Source organism: Rhinichthys klamathensis, unplaced genomic scaffold, assembly GCF_029890125.1.
Source record: "Rhinichthys klamathensis goyatoka isolate OS25496 unplaced genomic scaffold, OSU_Roscu_1.1 h1tg000571l_1, whole genome shotgun sequence".
Lineage (NCBI taxonomy): Eukaryota > Metazoa > Chordata > Actinopteri > Cypriniformes > Leuciscidae > Rhinichthys > Rhinichthys klamathensis.
In genome coordinates this window covers 1,980,253-1,996,896 of record NW_026607037.1, presented here as the reverse complement: position 1 = coordinate 1,996,896, position 16,644 = coordinate 1,980,253, and the positions used below count along the sequence as shown (strand labels likewise).

Genomic DNA, 16,644 nt, shown 5'->3' with positions numbered 1-16,644 from the left:
TCTGCATGACAACAGAAGAGCAAGAAAGCGAACCTGCAGATATAAGAGACGAGATAAGGAAGGGAGGTGAAATGAGCCAGAGAGCAGCCAGTTAAAGAGATGAAAAGGGGGGAGAAAAGATGCTGACTGGTGCAAGTGATGGAACAGCGCTTTCAATGAGCCTATGAGGAGGCAGAGAGCAAGTGCAGCGAGGAGAGAAACCTAAAAGTGAAGTTCTTTGCAGCAAAGGCCCTGTAGATCAGGACGCACCTCAACGGCTCGTATGAATTGATAAAACCTCTCAGCAGATATGAGCGTATTAATAGACTGACTACTGGGATTGTTCAAGTTTGGGCTGGGAGGTCATTTAGAAAACGGAGGAACAAGTAGTGATTTGTGTGGGAGGAAGAATAAAAAATGGTGGCACCTTCATAGTGAGCTGTGAGTTAGGTGTGATTTTTACCATCTACAGCGTGCGTGTGAACTGGTCTCCAGTTTGGTTGCAGGTTTCTGCTGAGCAGAAAGTGTGGTGTCTTGATTTGACTTGACTGCTGCTTCTGATAGGTAAGCTTTTTACTTTTTCTGTTCTCCAAGTAAAACTGTGGCATACTTTTATGTGGAATACTCTTGACGTTTTCTGTGATACGATACAGAGAGCTTGAGTTTGAGTAAAGTAATACTCATTTACATTTTATTTCTGCAAACTGAAACGCCACAAACTCTAGAGATCCTATGCGATCTGCCGCTCTTGATCAGTGGAGATGAGGAACTTTGCAGTCCAAACTTTACTGTCAACACCTTTGGTTTTCTTCTGTGCAAGTAACATGCTATTGAGCACCAACGTGAAGAGCTTAAAACATCTATCAGGACAAAAATGAATTTGAATGGTGACTTTCCTTAACTTTAGGTGTGGACTTCATAGTAAGAAAATATAAAAATGTTTAGTTCATACATCACATTATTTCGAAGTTTAATTTACTAGCTCAGTCACAAACTGACTGATACCGTATTGCTGGCTTGTTAAGTGGCTGTAGTTTGATAATGATCAAAGGGTCAAAATGTCTTCAACCGCAAATAAAACCTCGTTATTACACTCAATTTCCTTTGTCAAGCCAATTACATTCATGCTCTTAGTTTTTTTCTCTTGCACCTTTTCTCAATGCATGCAGTAGATCATGTATTGGAGTTATACGAATACTTTAATAATTTTATGCTTATAAATTAGTAGTCCTGTTGTGTTGGATGAGGTCATGATTTGTTCATTATGAGTTCATGATTTGATTTGTCAAAATCACCATAATACAGTATTGGGTGTCAAAGAACATGCCAAATTTACATGTACTTAAAATAAGAAAGTGTAGGCCATCCGACCTGCTTTTTGGGGTTCTGGGTAGTAGTTCTCTATAACTTGACAGCTCTAGGATTAAGAGAGGCCCAAACCTCTCATAATATGTCGTTTTTTTTTCTCCTCGTCTAACTGCAAAATACAGGAAATCCGTTTCCTGGCACTGAATGCAACCACAGACAGCCACACACGCGCATATATATAAAGGTGTGTAAAACTTGCAAGAAAGGTGATGCCGTGTGAAATCTCGCAGATTGAGAATTTGACATTAAAATCAGCTAAACATATCATTTGAAAAGAGCTGACTTCTCGGGGAGATTTTTTGAAATGTTACAGAGAAGAAAAGCCTATTTCCACTAAAATGCACACAGTGATTCATGCTGAGGTAATCAGGAGTTTGTTTTCTATCCGAGTGTTATACGTAATGCTGTTAAATTAGCTGACACACACACACACACACACACACACACACACACACATATATATATATATATACACTGGCGTTCAAAGAATCCTGAAAAAAAAATGTACACAACTGTTTTCAAGATTTATAATAATAATTAATGGGGTTTTTTATCAGCAAATCAGCATATTAGAATGATTTTTGAAGGATCATGTGACACTGAAGACTGGAGTAATGATGCTGAAAATTCAGCTTTGCATAAATTATCATAAATTATATATTCAAATATATTCAAATAGAAAACAGTTATTTTGAATTGTCATAATATTTGACAATATTACAGTTTGTTTTCTTTCTTTTTAAATAAATGCAGCCTTGGTGAGCATAAGAGACTTCTTTTAAAAACAAAAAACCTTACCGATCCCAAACTTTTGAATGGCAGTGTATAAATATATATATATATAGACACACACACATATACATTCATACATATATATATATATGTATGTATGTATGTATATGTGTGTGTGTCTATATATATATATATATATATACACACAGTGCTGTTTAGGCCAAATATCTCATAAAATACCTTTACAGGAGTTTGCTCAATTTCTGTGCTTTCATGTCCCAGATTTCTATTAAAACTAACATATTGAGTACTAACTTTAGCTTTTAGCTTCATTTATTGTTATGTGGTCACATTAAAACGGTCTTGAAAACTTTATCACACTTTCATAATTTATATTTATGCATATCAAGTTTCTTTTTTGCGTGTAGATTCCAGTAGATTTTTTTTTACCCTTGTCTAAACCTAAAACATGAAAAAATACATTATAAAAATGTGAGAATTACATTTTGAAACTATAAAAATCTAAACAAAGAGTTTTTTCCCCCTAAAATGTGTTATTTGTTTATCATGAAGGCAACGGTATCAGTGAAGAGCGAAATCAGACATGTGATGTGTGAATAAAGAGAAATCAAGATAAATATCACTTATCCAGATTAGTGTTTAATAATACAGTTTAATAATGTGTCAAATTGTAAAAATAATTATCTTTGTGAATTTATGATGCACAAAATGCTATAGCTATAAAATAATCTTTAGCAGGGAGTTTGGCGGGGAGTTCATTTTATTGCAAAAATATTTCAAATGTAATTTCCACAAAACGCTATCAAGCACAATACACTATTTGAGATGCAATAGACATGACACAGGTGAGAGTTCTTTATATGATTATTGTTTATTTTGACATTGTCAAAAGTCAAATTAGACTCATTTTTGTTTTGTCTAAAAGATCACAGAGCTAAAACAGAACCTGGATTGTACACATTTTGTTTAAAAATTGGGATTTGGGCTAAAACTGTCCTAGTTGAAGAAACAATCTTATTTCCAAGATATGTTTTCTCGAAAAACGACTCCTACTTTTTTTTTTATTGAAGGTGAGATGTTTTTACTGGAAAACAAGATGACACCGATTAAGAATAGGATTTGTTTAGTGTACAAGCAAACGATTAGTCAAATCAACAGCACCGTTAGAAGTTCTGAAAGACAAAGAGACACATTTTAAAAACAATTAAGCCTATTTTAAGATTTATGTGATTTAATTAATAGTAAAAATCCATCAAATCGAATTGAATAATCCTTATGTATTTTAATTGATTAAGGATTGTGTCAATTACTCAAAATACGTAAGGATTATTCAATTCAATCTGATGGATTGATGGACTATTAATTACATTTGCGTAAATCTTAAAAATAAGGCTTATTTATTTGTGTACACAAAGTATCCGGAGAGATGCAAGCTAGTTAAGGGATATAAATGTGCATGGTGGAAATTAAAGCATGTAGTTCTTCAAATTTAAGAAGTATATATTTAGGGGGAAAAATAAATTATGAGTAATGTTTTTAAAGAGCTCATGGAAGATCTGGATCTTCAGCTGTTTCTTAAAATTTGTGTCGCTACAAGAAAGAGCACCTAAACAAATCATCTCACTGTTGTTTCATTTGTATAATTAAAATAGGTCAGTTTCATATAAACCAAATTAAATGAGTTCACCAAACCTTTCATTTGCTGCTGCTTCATTTGTGCAAAATGAGCAAACATTTCTCTGTGTTAGTCATACTAACCTGAAACCACAGATTCAAAAGAGGGTTGTTGCTCTCCGTTATGGCCTAATACTATAATCGATGTTCTCATATTGTCTTCTCAGTTATGGACTCCACTTCACTGCTGTCTGTGGTAGGCGGGGCTCTCTTCCTGTCAATCATACTGGCAACCAGTCTTTGTACATACTGCTGGCGGTATAAACAACCAAGTAAGACCTCCAAACTCTCTTTATCTATAATAATAATTTTTTTTAAATTGTCTCGTCAAAGCTTCATGTTAAAAAGGATGTGTTGTGATTAAACAAAATGTATTGACTTCGCACAACTCTCAAATGACCCTATAAGGAAGAGTTATAAGATAGATTTGTTAGTCAGACTCTGCTACACATGGTCTGTCTGAATACTCGATTCTGATTGGCTGAAAGGTGTGCAATTAAACTGGCCCACTGAATTGCCTTGAAACGTGTAGCATTATTCAATAATGCTACACGTTGATGTAATTTCCACTGGAACAGGAGGACAGGGCAGGACATATCAAACAGTTCCTCCCCTTTTTTTAAAGTAGCCAGTAGCGTTTTGTTTATATCACAGCTCAGCCAGATCTGTTGCGCTCGGTAAGGCTGCAGTTCCCTCCGAATCTCTAACCGTTTCTCCTCCTAATCTCCTCCATATCGCTTTAAAATACAGCATTCTGTGCAGAATTCAAATGGGTCCGATATGTTTTGTGGTCTGCGCCGACTCGTGCATATGATCTGCTACTGTGTCTCTGGACCGGAGCAGACTGTGCTCTGCGACTAATGTGAAACCAGACTTTATTCGCCCCAATGAAAAGTATATTTACACTGTCTGAATCGTTCCCTATCCCCTATATAGTTCACTATGTGCCATATACCGTGTAGAAAATAGTAAATGTGTGAACAAATGACCGATTTTAGCTGCAGCTTCAGCATCTATTTCTAATGTATAAGGGATGGACGCTTTAGATTCTAGAGAGCATTTGATTGGACAGAAAATCTGATGAGAAGCTGAGTGTTGTCATAGTTGATTGTCATCAGAGTGATGTCATCAGAATCATTGATCCATGTGATCCTCTCCAAGTGAGAGATTAAGTTTTGAACGTGTATATCTTCTAAATGCGAATTTTGTCATTGTTTTGGAGCACACTAGATTACAGTGAGGCTAAAATATTAATACTAAAAGCCAAAAAACTTAATTGAAGCGCACACACACGTCACTAGCACACAGAGAGCGGAGATCATGCTGCGCACACACAGAAACATTCAGGAGCACAGAAATTTATCAACGCTGCCCCGCGAATTTTATTGATAAAATATAGAATATAACATAAAACTGACTCACTACATTATATTTACAGCGCTATTCTTAATTAGTTAAACTCACAGCTCCGTTGTTTAATAGAGAGAGAGAGAGACGCTGAACAGACAAGGTTACGCATCTTTCATCTCTCTCTCTTTTGATAATTAATTCAAATAAATGCTATAATTTACTCATTCAAATAAATGTTTATCTATAGTGCCCCTCTATCTTAAGCCGCGTTTCCACCGCAGGAACTTTCCCCAGGAACTAGGAACTTTGGGGTGGTACTCCGTGTGTTTACACCGCAGGAACCAGGGTCTAAATGAAGTTCCGGGTAAAAATTTCCCCCCCAGAAAGTCCCTGCTGGCGAGGTAGTACTTTTTCAGAGTTCAGGAACTTTCGGGGTGGGACTTGTGCGCTGAACATGCTGATTGGTTCTTTTACCTTGTTCTCTCTGCCGGATGGCGCGCGTTCGTCCCATCCATCTCACGGTCATGTCCGCTATAGCTGATAACAAACGTTGTCTAGTAAACCAATAGATCGCACACAAAAACAGCACAGCTTGAATCTCCTCAATACTTAAAGGTGCTCTAAGCGATGTCATGTGTTTTTTAGGCCAAAACATTTTTTGTCACATACAGCAAACATCTCCTCACTATCCGCTGGCTGCCTGTCCCCTGAACACACTGTAAAGAAACGCGATCTCTGTAGACAGCCCATGCTTCACAAACAGCACCAAAAACAAACTGCAGCGACCCGCTCCCCAAAACATAACAAACTGTTCCAGCCAATGACCGACAAGAAGGGTTTGGGGGTGTGGTTTGGGGGGTTAGTGTGCGGATGAGGAGGAGGGAGGGTCTAGCTAGCCTCCGTTTTGTTTGGCAATAGTTCGAACGTCAACAAGAAGTGACGTCACCCAGGATCGCTTAGAGAACCTTTAAAACTCAAAACAAGTACGCGCAGACTGGGAGGAGCAGTCGCACGCAGTTCAACGTCACCAGACTAATCTTCCCGGTACTTTAGTCCACGGTGTAAACGCAGTGAGCAACCGTTCTAGGGCAAAAAAAGTTCCTATGAAAAAAGTTCCTGGGACAAAAAGTTCCTGGTAATTGCGGTGGAAACGCGGCTTTAGAGGGGCAGTCATGGCCTAATGGTAACAGAGTTGGACTGGTGACCCAAAGGTTGCTGGTTCGATTCCAGTACCGGCAGGAATATGACTGAGGTGTCCTTGAGCAAGGCACCTGCTCCGGGTGTGTATCCACGTTTGCAGTGTGTGTGTTCACTACTCTGCTCCTAATGTGTGTGCACTTACTTGGATGGGTTAAATGCAGAGGTCAAATTCCAAGTATGGGTTACCATACTTGGCCATCACGTGTCACTTTGGCCTCGTTTACACTGTCAGTGAAATGTGACCCAATTCCGATTTTTTACTCGTATGCGACACAGATCGGATGTGTTCTATGACAGTGTAAACAGGAAAAAAACGCATGCATTCGGATATTTCGAGATCGGTTTCAGGCCTCGTTCATATGTGGAAATAAATCAGATGTAAATCGGATATGTGCCAATGCGACTGTCATGTAAACAGGCAGATCGGATTTTCCGAGGCATTAGGCTGCGTCTCCGCGGTTTAATGACGAGAGAAACCCAGACGCGCATCTGCGGATGGACGGATGGCCCGATGAAACATTGTGTCGTCGTAGGAGAGGAATGTGGACACAACTTATCGAAGGTTGGCTTGCTCATCCTAAAATTTCGGACCCACTGCTCCTCGTTAAAGCCCGCCACGATCTCATGAAAGTGCGTTTATTGCACGATTTTTTTTTCACGTGGCATTTACGCCAAAAATATAGCTTTATGGCGTTTAATACGCACGTTTACAGTGCGTATCATATGGAAGCAAAAACTATTTTTGGCGTAGGCTATAAATGGCATGAGAAATAAAATTTGTGCTATAGATAGGCTACTCACTTTTATGAGATCATGTTGTATGTTCCCACCTGTCCTGAGATCTCGCTGCGCTTCGTCCATCTGAACAAGAAGACCCCTTTAAACATGCGCGATGTTTCAGTCAAGTGTAAACACATGACTCGGATATGGGTCACAATTTAAAGAACGTGTAAACGGACGGTAAAAAAAATCGGATATAGGCAACAAATCAGAATTGGGCATCAAGACCTGCAGTGTAAACGAGGCCAATTCACTTTCTGTGTCTGATTCAAAGCGGGCAGAACGCTAGATCTAACAAGCCGTAACCGAGGAAAATAACTGTCAATTTTTACCGGTCAAATATTGTGCTGCAAACAATGCTAACAAATGGCCATGGTATAAGCGGGATAATTCACAGATAGTTGTGCATAAAACTATTTTAATGCACTTCGCGGAGGCAACCACCCTCCGGTTCACATCGGGCGGTTCTTTGCCTCCACGTCGTGCATTAAAAACATTAGCTAATTCTGTCAGCCCGACTTTGTAAAAAACTATTTAACTTTTAAGGTGAATGTATAATAATTAAAATCCATTGTAAAAATTATCATCACGTTATTTAGTTTGTTTATTGGGTATATTTTATTTACTTTACAGCATCCATACCTCAGAGGTCCAGTGACTCTAGTCCAGCACCGTAAGAAATAAAATCTTGCATAGCTGTTTTACAAATTTTGCCATATAAAGGATCTTGTCTGCTAAACTATTATATCAGTAATAATTATCATATATATCTACAGAATGTTTTTGTTTGAATGTGTTTGAAGCTGTATATGTATGTTTGCTCAACATTGTCTCTCTTCAAACAGATTTGTGATTCGGCATCCCCAGTCAACATGTAAATAATTTGTCCTTTCTTCTAATACACAACAAAACCCATAAATTATTGTATAATCTGCATACAAATACATGCTTTTATCCTCCCTTATTATTCAGATGCGCCCCATCCAGATCATCACAGGATTAGCAGCGTACCTTACCCACTAGCCAAGTGAGTTTCCACACAAACACAGATATACACACAGACTGTGTTGTGCTCCAGTGTGTTAATAATCACTCTTCCCTCAGTTCACTTAGTTCACCATCTATTACTGTCACAAAGCTGCCCTCCTGTCCTCCCTCAGAAAGTGAGTAACGTACAGTCATGGCCTTTGAGATAATAATCGAACAGCTCATGTGCAATGTAAAAATAAAATAAAAACAGCACCTTATAGTATTTTCTTTTTTCTTTACAATGTTTGCCATTGTGCTCTATTACTACAATACAAACATGTCACAAAAGATGTTTTGCTTGTGAAGATACACTCACCTAAAGGATTATTAGGGACACCTGTTCAATTTCTCATTAATGCAATTATCTAATCAACCAATCACATGGCAGTTGCTTCAATGCATTGAGGGGTGTGGTCCTGGTCAAGACAATCTCCTGAACTCCAAACTGAATGTCAGAATGGGAAAGAAAGGTGATTTAAGCAATTTTGAGCGTGGCATGGTTGTTGGTGCCAGACTGGGCCGGTCTGAGTATTTCACAATCTGCTCAGTTACTGGGATTTTCACGCACAACCATTTCTAGGGTTTACAAAGAATGGTGTGAAAAAAGAAAAACATCCAGTATGCGGCAGTCCTGTGGGCGAAAATGCCTTGTTGATGCTAGAGGTCAGAGGAGAATGGGCCGACTGATTCAAGCTGATAGAAGAGCAACTTTGACTGAAATAACCACTCGTTACAACCGAGGTATGCAGCAAAGCATTTGTGAAGCCACAACACGCACAACCTTGAGGCGGATGGGCTACAACAGCAGAAGACCCCACCGGGTACCACTCATCTCCACTACAAATAGGAAAAAGAGGCTACAATTTGCAAGAGCTCACCAAAATTGGACAGTTGAAGACTGGAAAAATGTTGCCTGGTCTGATGAGTCTCGATTTCTGTTGAGACATTCAGATGGTAGAGTCAGAATTTGGCGTAAACAGAATGAGAACATGGATCCATCATGCCTTGTTACCACTGTGCAGGCTGGTGGTGGTGGTGTAATGGTGTGGGGGATGTTTTCTTGGCACACTTTAGGCCCCTTAGTGCCAATTGGGCATCGTTTAAATGCCACGGCCTACCTGAGCATTGTTTCTGACCATGTCTATCTCTTTATGGCCACCATGTACCCATCCTCTGATGGCTACTTCCAGTAGGATAATGCACCATGTCACAAAGCTCGAATCATTTCAAATTGGTTTCTTGAACATGACAATGAGTTCACTGTACTAAAATGGCCCCCACAGTCGCCAGATCTCAACCCAATAGAGCATATTTGGGATGTGGTGGAATGGGAGCTTCGTGCCCTGGATGTGAATCCCACAAATCTCCATCAACTGCAAGATGCTATCCTATCAATATGGGCCAACATTTCTAAAGAATGCTTTCAGCACCTTGTTGAATCAATGCCACGTATAATTAAGGCAGTTCTGAAGGCGAAAGGGGGTCAAACACAGTATTAGTATGGTGTTCCTAATAATCCTTTAGGTGAGTGTATAAGTTATATTTTGAGTTTCTTAAGTATTGCTAATATTTTCATATTTTTCCTTTATTTTTTGGGGAACACTTTACATTTGTTACCATTAGTGTATGCATTCGTTAACATGAACTAACTATGAGAAATATATATTTTTTATATTAACCTTTGTTAATGGTAATTAATAAAAATACAATTCTGTATTGCTTGTTCACAGTGCATTAACATGAATTATTTTAAAAATGTATTAGTAAATGTTGAAATGAACAGCAACTAATAATAAGTGCTGTAGAAGTATTGTTTCTTGCTAGTTAATTTGAACTAATGTTAACTAATGAAATCTTATTTTAAAGTTGTACCCCCTTTTTATTTTTCCTTTTCTTATTATTTAATTAATTTAATTAACATTTTTAATTGTTTAATTTTTTCCCATACCTTTTTTATACATATATATACAGTATAATGTGACCCGTGAAGCAATTTGAATACACTAAAAGGTGCTATGCAAGTGATGAGGAGTAATATTATTAAGGCACGCATTTCCATTTTTTGTCTCTGTAGCTGGAAGTCAAGCCAGTTATGTGAATCAAAACGGTGAGGAGGGAAGCAACATTCATGTCGAAGACCATGGTAGGAAATCGAATGACACATTTTTGAGTAGTTATGGAGTGTATTGTAATTGTGCCTTACACATGAAACCGAGTTATGGGTGACATGGAAAATCTTTGTGAGTGAACAAATGTGTGTGCATGAGAGATTGACTGGATAATAATCCAGAATATGTGATTCTTCTCTAGACAGTGAAGATGAAACGAACATGAACTACATGTAAGAAGAGCACTCATTCCTGATCCCAAATCTTCACAAGTTGTTCCAAACTATTAGTTAGGCTAAATCTGAATAAATATCCATATGAAACTGAAGGAAAATATATATTTTTTGTCCTTCCAGTTTTGTGATTCCAGATTCCCCAGGCACACAGCCTTCATCCCACAGTTCAGGTAAAAGATCTGAGATTAGACAAGGATAGCAATTTATTTACGTTTGTTTAATTATAAATAAATTGTCAAATAGAATCTTCTGATGATTTTATCTAATTTTGTAGAAAAAACGTATATAAATGAAGAGATAAGTCCCTCTGAGGATGAATCCAACTCAGGTAGGCTTACTACATGCTGAAAATAAATGCACAGCTGCAATACATATCATAACTTGAGTTATTTAAGATTCAACTCATTTTCAAAAAGTCAGTTTAATCTAATTTAAAGGTGACATATCATGAAAATCGTGTGCTATAATTGGGTCCCTGGTGCATCTCCCCAACCCACAAAACGTGAAAAGTGACAACCAAGTAACTTTGTTTTGGTAAGCCTTTCTCTGCAAGTGTAAAAAAAATAAGCCGATCAGATTTCGCTCCCCTTCTGACGTAGGAAGGGGATCCTTTTATAATATTACCGCCCCTTAATCGCCATTTGGTTTTCGCAAGCGACAGTGTAACCAGTTCTAATGCAATGGAAAAAGTTCGAGTAAAGCATGCAAACTTTTCTGTCGTTGGCTGCACAGATGAGTAGGCCTACATATTTAGAGTCCCAGCCTCAGATGAGACAAGAGAGCAGTGGATTAATTTTATTTTCAACGGAAATCCCCCAGAAACAGATGAATCTATAGGGGCTTTCGCACCGGAGAGTTCAAGGAACTTAGGGTGCTTTCACACCTGGATCGATTGGAGACGTTGTTCCGAAACAAAGGGGCGTTTCCCTTTTGGACCGGTTCGTTTGGTCATATGTGAACACAACAATCGCACTCTGAATCGGAACAAAACAACCGAGCCGAGACCGCCTACAGTGGCGCCTCCAGAAATTTTTCATAGGGGTGGCCAGATGGGGCCACTTAAAATCTTGGGGTGGCACACCAAAACTATAAACCATAATTTCAGAATTTTATTCTACTGTTGTAGTAAACAGGCCTGTAGAAAACTATCAGAAAGACTTAAGGAAACTCCTACTGATATACTTTGGTTTATTGTGTTATATTCAATGTTAGCTTACTAATGATATTAGTAGGACCCTACTAATATATATTATATTATATATAATGATATATATTATATGATATATATATATATATATATATATATAAGGGCCCTTGCCCCGTGGCAAATTTCCAGATACTTACATAATTGTGATGAATTTAATCCTTTTTAAGTTATTATTTTGCAGTGTAAGATTACAGTTAACACCTTTAAATATTACATAAATGTACTATGATTTTTTTAATAAACTTAATGAGTGTATAAATCAGCAGCAAAAAGTAATTCTTGAAAAAATCTGCACAGTAATTTTATAAAATCTAAATATGTTAATAAAAACAAATTACTATTAGTCCTCTTATAAAATTCAATCAGGCAATCATACATTTCACAATTTTATATTTATATATTAATGTCAAGAATTCAGAAGTGCATATATAGCCCACACTACAAAGAAATAATATACAATTAAATTATGCTTATTTTAAATGTATTGAGCAGGCTAGGTATAACAAAATATATTGGCTTTTAATAATATTTCAGTGCGCAAACCCATGATAACATGAAAAACAGAGCGCACACAGCGTGTATGCGCATCACGGGTGCAGAATGATGTGCTCAAAGCAACATGGTGACTCTGTGTGCAGCGCTGCGCTGCATAAGTGCGCATTTATAAGTTCACGTCACAAAGCGAAGAAATGTCGAGCGCACAAATCCTAGTGCGATTTGTTCCTTTGTTTCAGTTTTATATTCCAGTTATTGTGCGTTTGATGCCGATTCATAGTCCCTGTGATGTGTGTGTGATGATCTAGCAAGCACACGGTAGTGAGTCGTTTAAAAACAACAAACTCCAACAAAATAAAGTAATTTTATGCAAATCTACAGCCTTTTATCTACAGATCATGCATTATAATGTGAATATATAATTTGGAGAGAGTTTTACCGTGCATCCAAGAGGCGCCAATAGTATCCAGCTGCAGACCCGCAGCACCACCAGTTTCAGAACCCCAGCGCCAGAACCGGAAGTAGGGGCGGAGCTTACGTTCTAACACCAGCGCCAGGACCGGAAGTGAGGGGCGGAGCTTACGTTCTAAACCGAGTAACGACACCTAACGTTTTGGAGCGTAATTTGCTTAGACACGAAACGGCATTATTACACACGAAACGTCATACTTTATACGTATTATAATGATATATTAAGGTATAGTACAATAAGCATTTTAAAACAATGATTTTGTGTAATATAATTGTATATAGTTATCCGTTTCATTGTATTATGAGAGTTACTTCCTGGTCATGATGGTAAAAAAAATAATAAATAATAAATTTTATATAAAATATACTTTATTTCACAAGAACATGTGCAGCATGCATTTTTCTTTATGTAAAATAATGTCCAAAATCTTTGAACATTCGGCATTGTTTTAAAAGAAACAATAAAAATGTACCGTAAAACTTCAAATAATAGCCGAGTCCCAAATAGCCGATTGTCTCTTTAGCCTACACGCCTGGTGTGGCTGCAGGTTTGGGTCAATAAAGGCCGGTCTCAAATAGAGGTCGGGTCTGTTTTTTAGTTTCAGGTTGTATTTAATCTTCTAAAACCCGTCAGATCGTCCGCTTTTTGGCGGCCGCCAAAGCAAATTTGTGTCCCGCCAAAGCCTATTTTGATCGGTGAGTGATGTAGAATAGAATGACTGCTGCGCATGACAGGGCGCTTAACGAGCAGAGAGAGAGAGAGCCCTGGCCGCGCGCGCACACTCTGTCTTAAAACAACACGAGCGCTGTCTTGCTCTTTATTTGTCACATACCAGTTATAGTTCATACAACGAGCAGTGAAATGTAAGTCTGGTATTCCTATAGACTCACTGTGTAATATAAACATACCCTAAATATTATTTAAAAGATGCAACAATTTTAAATATTTTTAAATACTTGCAAAAATAACCTTGCTTGTGTCATTGTCAATAATTCCGCCCCTCCCTCACTTCCGGTTCTGGCACTGGGGTTCTGGCGCTGGGGTTCTGAAACTGGTGGTGCTGCGGGTCTGCAGCTGGATATATCTCAGAGGCGCGCGCGCTGTTTGAATATGAATGGAGAATGATTGACAGCCGTAGACGCAGAGAAGGGAAAACGAGTTTCCGTATATACTTTAATGATGTAAATAGACTTCTGTGAGTTCTGTCCCTCACATTAAGCTATGGAATGACTTCAGATGACTTTGTCACCCAGACTGACGTAAAAAAAAGCGGGAGGCGCCGAAAAGCGCGCTGTTTGCATCCCTGCTTGTCACAACGTGGCAAAGACACATCAAAAAGCTGCTGTAACAGTATACTGTAACCATTTGGCACTTAAAAAGCACGTCACGACACATAATGCCCCGTCTTCTTTTACTAAAGAATATTTTTGACTTATTTATGAAATGCATAACTGATGCTACTAAAATTTATTCTGGCCGTTGGGGTGGCCAGGAGTCGGCCAGGGGTGGCCATGGCCACCCCCTGGCGGCGCCATTGACCGCCTAGAAGAGGTGGTCTTGGCTCGATTCCATACGAACCCTGGTGCGGTTCGTTTGTAGTGAGAACACAACCGACCCACGAACCGGAACAAATCAATGTCGGAGTTTTTTCGCCTTTGGGCGGCACTGCTCGACGGACCGTTCATAACCCCTCTCTTTCATTTTATAGCTGATCTGTTGTGTCCAACATCCGGGAGATGTGTTGTTCCGACCAAATATCTATGAGGCATTTCACCTCTTCGTAGCACCAAGTCAACCGGCGATTTATTTTGTGTTAGGCTACTGTTGTCATGACGATGTCCCACAATGGAATGCGCGACCTGCACGCATGAGGTAGTGACGTAATGACGTAAGGAAAGCCCTGGAAGGGTGCGCGATTTGGACCGCTTTACAACAGTGTGGTCTGAACAACAGAGTGACGTATTAAATTGATTCGAAACAAAGTATTCTGTTTCGGATCTGTTTCGGAACAAAACAGATCGATCCAGGTGTGAAAGCACCCTTAGTTCTAGGAACTAGCCACCAGGGTGGTTCCCCGATAACTAGTGGTTCCCATAGGAACGTTTACCTGGTTGCATCAGGGTTGCATTCACACCGCCAGTAGGAACTCTGAAGTGGCGTAGCCGCGATTGTTGTTGGAACTTTTATTTTGACGGCGCTGAGAACGCCTGAGCACACAGCGCTCCATTTATCCGTCTTCATTAGTTTACAAACTGTTTAACAATCCTGTCTAATACGTTATTAGATAGTTATACATAGAAAGTAGACAGTAATGAAAAATGTTTAGCTTATATGCCGTGTGTGGTTGATGCTCAAGGTCGCTAGCTGAGCAGAAATACATAAACATGTTGGCTTGTCCCCTCAAAGTCAAGTTGAATTTTCTCCTCAGCGTAAGGTTAAGAGGTCCATCTATCACTGTTTTCCATATGTTCGTAGAGTTAGTTTCGTTCCCAGTTCCTGCGGTGCAAACGCGCCAAAAACCGGGAACTTCCGCCAATAGTTCTAGGAACTATGAAAAGGTTCCTCCGGTGCGAAAGCCCCTAATGTAACACCACAACAACTACCGGTACATAAATAAATGTATCCACTAACCATTCAGAAACGTCCTGGTGCGTCTAAAAGTTGCAGAGGCTCTCTGTAAGGCTGCATTATGCTACTGGTTATTTCTGAGATTTTGGATGAGAGAGATTCGCGTGTTTTATCCAAAACTCGTGTAAATTATCTGCCATCTTCTGAACTGTGGCGGGGAGCAGTAGCACATTTGCATTTAAAGGGACACACACAAAAACGAAGCGTTTTTGCTCACACCCAAAAAGGGGCAAATTTGACAAGCTACAATAAATGATCTGGGGGGTATTTTGAGCTGAAATTTCAGACACATATGGGCCGGGGACAACATAGATTTATATTACATCTTGTGAAAAGGGGCATTATATGTCACATTTAAGTTGAAATTACTTAAACATCCAAGTTGATTGTAAAAAACGTTGCTGCCTTAAATTTTTAAGTACAGTGTGTGAATGCTGTGGTGTTTTTACAGACTGTCACGATTATGAAAATTTCCGCAATTCTTCAGACCCCCAAAACCAAACCTCTCGTAAGTGATTGTTCAAAAAATTAACTTCCACTTAACAGTTTTTTTTTTACATGGATAATCAGTGGACAAACAAAATGTTGATGATTAAGTGACATCAGTTCATTAGCTTTAGCACTATACTTGAAGTTTACGTGAACTGAGTTTTACAGTTACATGAATAGCAATATGTACTGATTTATCTGTCTAACTTTTCAATATATATATATTTTTCATTTTCATGATCCTCCCCTCCAACAGGTCTATCCCGTGGAAGTGTGAGCAGTGATGATGAGCGGGGCAGCTCTGATTATGTCAACACAGAGCCTAACTCATAATGATCCAGGTACTACACAGCTCTCGAATTTACTGTACTTGACTGTCTGACATTTTTGGATTTTTCAATGAACCAAAAAAATATTTTCTCCAGGATTTGCCTTCTATCAAGTGAGGTGGTTAGAGGCCTGGAAATCATCCCGTGTCTCCAGATATACCCATGCTTTGAATTTTGAAGTGCAGCACCACCAAGAAAGCATTGAACCACTACCACCTCACAGAAAACTCCACTTCCTCCCTCTATCCTGCTGACGATACCTGAGAATTTCTTTTTTTAAACATTTGCTGTTTACTACGTAACGCATCCAGGCTTTTGCTTCCAAAAATATGAGTGCAGAGAAATTTCTTTGACTCTTTGTAATATACAGCTTTTATACAGTCAAATGTTTATAACATTTAGTTATTGGCTTGTAAATGTGGAAATAAAGTTAATCACTAATTTACATTGCGTCTGTTGCTATAATATGGATAGAAATTTTAAGTAAGGAACACTTGAAAGGCATTTTCTAGTCACTGAATGCAGCAGTAAAAAAAAAAAAAAAAAA

The 16,644-nt window shown here is 38.6% G+C and overlaps 1 long non-coding RNA gene across 1 annotated transcript; it reads left to right on the top strand.

The window, feature by feature from the left end:
• The first annotated feature begins 91 nt into the window (after positions 1-91).
• Positions 92-16,542, top strand: LOC130075248 (uncharacterized). The gene is made up of 11 exons (XR_008805462.1): positions 92-543; positions 3,942-4,046; positions 7,738-7,777; positions 7,950-7,978; positions 8,077-8,131; positions 8,209-8,267; positions 10,208-10,647; positions 10,752-10,805; positions 15,731-15,787; positions 16,025-16,109; positions 16,194-16,542. It is a non-coding gene; the product is annotated as an uncharacterized LOC130075248 (long non-coding RNA).
• The last annotated feature ends 102 nt before the right edge of the window (positions 16,543-16,644 follow it).